Here is a 3,731-nt window from a genome sequence, read left to right as displayed (position 1 = left end):
AAAACAGTAAGAACAGGATCTTCACAGAAGATGAAACCGCATACCCTCTATGAGCCATCTCAGAGGCTCTGCTGAAATGGACTTGTATGATCTTATTGCCAGAGGACCATTTTCCAGAACCTCTGTGAGAGACATCAGAGGTTCTGTCATTCTTGACTTGCACGATGAAACAGCTTCTGATGCTAGTCCTCTGTTGTCTTCTGTGGAAGATACCCTTCTGTCAACACTTGCAGAATACTTTTTCATACTTTTACATTAAATGAATGTTAGAGCTAACAATCTCCCCCCTAAGTATGAAAAAGTAAAATTGGACAAAAGGATGCAATAAATGACTAATTGGAAGAATTACAAGAGGAGATTAAACTCATCCTCTGAAAAGAATTACAAAATTGAAAGAATAGAAAAATTTGTTTCTCAGGCCTATACTATTACAGAAGATTAGCCCACAGCAGAGTCTGGATAGTCATCTATGGCAAATTGCAGATCTGATTTGATAGTTTTGTAGACTTTGAAAATTCACTATCTGAAGGAGACTTGAACTTTGAATGTTTCCAGAATACCGGTCACTTCGTCCACCCTTAAATGCCCTCTGTGCACCTCTGCTGCTACTAGGTTGAACACCCACTCAAGTGACTCTGTTGAATACTTGTTCACCTCTGCCGGATCAAAGAACCTTAGAATCTCATCCTTGTCCAGGAAAACAAACCCAAAGATGGGATTGTGGACAATGGTGTTTGGATGAGACCTAAGCAACCAACTTGGCCTGTTCTTTGGAGGGGAAATCTTCAAATCTGATTGGGCTAACCTCATTGCGATATCGAAATCTTTCTGGCTGTAGTATTTTACTTGAGCGCACATTACTTCGATCAGCCTTCTGAGAGAAGTCAAATAGCTTGACCTCCTCTCCATGTACTTGTTAAGAATTTTGTGCAAGAAGATAAGGTCAAATACACAGAGGTTGTGGAGGTCAGCATCTGTGAACGTGTAGAGATTGCCGTCATCCCTCTTCACCACATATTGAGAATAAAGCACGGTCTTCTTCAGCATAGTCCTCGGAGATATGGTTTCAAGAGAAGTTATCACGTGCTCTAAGAAGACCTGCTCGCGTGGCCTTGTGAGTTTTGAGAAGTGGAACTTTGCAGCGGCATAGGGCATTCCTATAAGCTCTGGATCGTAAGGGGGCTCTGTGTCCACGACAGAGTAACGCCACCGCAGAATCTCCTCCACAGTGGTTACGGGCTCTGTGCGCACTTTCTACGTAGGAATCTTGCTCATAGATTCAAGTATCTTAGAAACCCTCCCCACTGTGGTAGATTCTGGCATTCTGGTTTCTTCTTCTTCTAGTATCGGCCTCTGGGTAGACCTCTCTGGTAGGATTGGCTTGACAGTTCTGTTTGTCCCTAAATTCACTGATCAATCTTCCTAATAGATTCATGACATGGCAGATATATGATTTCTTGTAAGAACACTCAGAACACTCATATGAACATTGAGAGGAAAAGTCAATGCATTCAAAGTTTGGTCAAACCTCTTATTACATAATGAATATACAAATGAGCTCTCTCTCTACTAATTACACAGACCATTCCTATTTATATGGTCAAACCTACTAACACAAGTCAAAGTCAAACYYSYMTAAKAAAAGTCAAACACGATGACTTTTACAATTATAGACAATATTTAACTTTCAAGACGAATACAATTTAATACTGATTTTCATTCCTAACAAGTTCGTACCAGAGCGTCAAACGTACCCATGGACGTTTCCTCCTTCGCCATTTTAGAGGAAGAGCCTTCTACAGCTCTGTGGGATAGGGGCTCTGCCCTTTCTTGCCTGTGCCTCTGCCAAAGATGCCTTTTAAGCTCGAACGAGATCGGAGTCATCATACTCTTCTTCATTTATCTCTTCTGGCGTCTCAGAGCTTGACCCCTTTTGTGGCGACTCCTCTACTGCTTTACCCTTGCCTTTCCCCTTAAGCTCTGGAGATTTGTCTTTTGAGAACAAGGCAGCAGCAGAGTGTACTATTTTTAGTGGTATGGCAGAGGTTGTCTTCTTTGGTTCCTCTTTCTTCTTCTCCACCTCATGACGATCATGGTCATCACCTCCTTGATCGTCATGGATTTTAGTGGCATCTGCCTTGCAAGTAATAAAGGGAGCCTTCTTCAATCACTTCAAAACTTTGGATGCCGCCCTCTCCATCTTTTGAATGACCTCCTCAGCAATCACAGAGGCAGTGTTGATATCCATCTCTGTGGCCCATTTCATCTTAGAGATGCAGCGATAGATCTCATTTCTAAAGTTATCACCTTCTTTGACGAGTTTCTTCGTGCAGTCTCTTATAGCTTCGTTGCTTGCTCGGGCTTCCTTGAGGAGTTGATCAGTGTATTTCTGCACGATCTCTCCAAGGGCCTCAACCATTGCGTCTAGCTCTCTGCGAGTGGCTAGATGGTTAATATTAGCCCTGGAGGATTTAGAGTCAATGCCATAGGTGACCGCAGAGGAGAACATCCCTTTTATCTCATCCTTGAAGGCAGAATAATCCGTGTAGCCGGGGGAGATAAAGTCTGCAGCGAGTTGGGCGGCTACCTCTGATAACTCTGTCTTGAGCTTTTGGATTGAAGAAGGGTTGAGAGACAAGGCGTTGAAGGCTTCTGTGAGGTCTTCTTTGTGAAGGACAAAGCTTTGAAGGGCTGAAAGTGTCACCTTGAGTTCTGAAGTTGTGGATGTCAACTCCTTCAGAGACTCTGTGATTGGTGCAAAAGCCTCTGTCGATGGTTGAGAGGTGAACAAGCTTTTCAACTCGTCCAACCTCTGGAATACCGTTGTGGCGAAGGTTTGTAACTCCCTCTTGTCACATAGGTATCCTGGGAACCTAGATCACCAACACATGGTGACCTAGTAGCCTCGGAGTGTGAGGCGCCCTCAGTGACTGGTTTTTCGATGTCAGCTCGGGGACTTCCACCGGATCCTGGAACATCTCCAAATGGAGAGCCTACCAGTGTTCTGTCGATATCGTGCCTAGTAGGTTTAGAGCCTAACACGAAAGAGGGATCGAGTGGAGACTTTGGGCGTTCTAGACCCGCAGCCCCTATGACTCTCTCGCATGCCTCTGAAGCATGACTTGGTTGTTCACTCAAGTGTGGAGGGGCAACGGATGCCTCTCTGGGTTGTGACGAGTCCTTGGGTGAATGGACTCTTATCGTAAAACCAGTATCCTTTTGAGAGGATGTTGGAGTTGATTGTGGTTCCCGGGCTGTGCATTCGACAGAGGACGAAAGAATGTCCTCTGCGAGGTTTGCTGGTTTAGGGCTCAGCGTGTGCACGTCTTGTTCAATAGGGGTTCCCTCTAGAACAGGGTCCCTAGACATGTGGTAGCACTAGGAGGGGGCTAGGATGTGTGCCTTCGGCATCTTTTACTCCCTCTTCTATCTCCAACTCTTCTTCTTCATCATCTATTACGACTTCCGTCCCCAGATCCGCTACCTCTGTGGGCGCTTTGAACTCTTGTTGGATGTGTAAGAGTACATAGTGTATCTGCTCTGTTGGGGACTCTTCGTGAACAACCTTGCGCAACCTTCTGTGCTTTGGAGCAGCCTCTGCGGGGCTTTCATGGAGTACAGCCTCTGTGACCACAACCTCTGCGGGTTGGGTCTTCTTTGATTTCTTCTTCTTTGGCTTTTGCAGAGGACTACTTGGACCCTCTTCTTCTGCGGGTCTCTTCTTCCCTTTC

The sequence above is a fragment of the Cynara cardunculus genome, assembly GCF_001531365.2.
Source record: "Cynara cardunculus var. scolymus isolate 2C chromosome LG 4, CcrdV1, whole genome shotgun sequence".
In the NCBI taxonomy this organism is placed as follows: domain Eukaryota; kingdom Viridiplantae; phylum Streptophyta; class Magnoliopsida; order Asterales; family Asteraceae; genus Cynara; species Cynara cardunculus.
The sequence above is the reverse complement of the archived record's forward strand: the minus strand, read 5'-3'. Positions refer to the sequence as shown.